Source organism: Bison bison, unplaced genomic scaffold (assembly GCF_000754665.1).
Source record: "Bison bison bison isolate TAMUID 2011002044 unplaced genomic scaffold, Bison_UMD1.0 scf7180017864530, whole genome shotgun sequence".
In the NCBI taxonomy this organism is placed as follows: domain Eukaryota; kingdom Metazoa; phylum Chordata; class Mammalia; order Artiodactyla; family Bovidae; genus Bison; species Bison bison.
Window position 1 is genome coordinate 13,024,438 of NW_011495080.1, and position 744 is coordinate 13,025,181.

Here is a 744-nt window from a genome sequence, read left to right on the forward strand (position 1 = left end):
TAACACTATTTCCACTGTTTCCTGATCTATTTCCCATGAAGTGATGAGACCAGATGCCATGATCTTTGTTTTCTGAATGTTGAGCTTTAAGCCAACTTTTTCACTCTCCTCTTTCACTTTCATCAAGAGGCTCTTTGTTCTTCTTCACTTTCTGGCATAAGGGTGATGTCATCTATATATCTGAGGTTATTGATATTTCTCCTGGAAAACTTGATTCCAGCTTGTGCTTCTTCCAGCCCAGCATTTCTCAGGATGTACCTGCCCTGCCTCTTGAGAAACCTATATGCAGGTCAGGAAGCAACAGTTAGAGCTGGACATGGAACAACAAACTGGTTCCAAATAGGAAAAGGAGTATGTCAAGGCTGTATATTGTCACCCTGCTTATTTAACTTCTATGCAGAGTACATCATGAAAAACACTTGGCTGGAAGAGGCACAAGCTGGAATCAAGATTGCCGGGAGAAATATCAATAACCTCAGATATGCAGATATACCACCCTTATGGCAGAAAGTGAAGAGGAACTAAAAAGCCTCTTGATGAAAGTGAAAGAGAAGAGTGAAAAAATTGGCTTAAAGCTCAACATTCATAAAACTTTAAGATCATGGCATCCGGTCCCATTACTTCATGGGAAATAGATGGGGAAACAGTGGAAACAGTGTCAGACTTTATTTTTGGGGGCTCCAAAATCACTGCAAATGGTGATTGCAGCCATGAAATTAAAAGATCCTTACTCCTTGGAAGGAA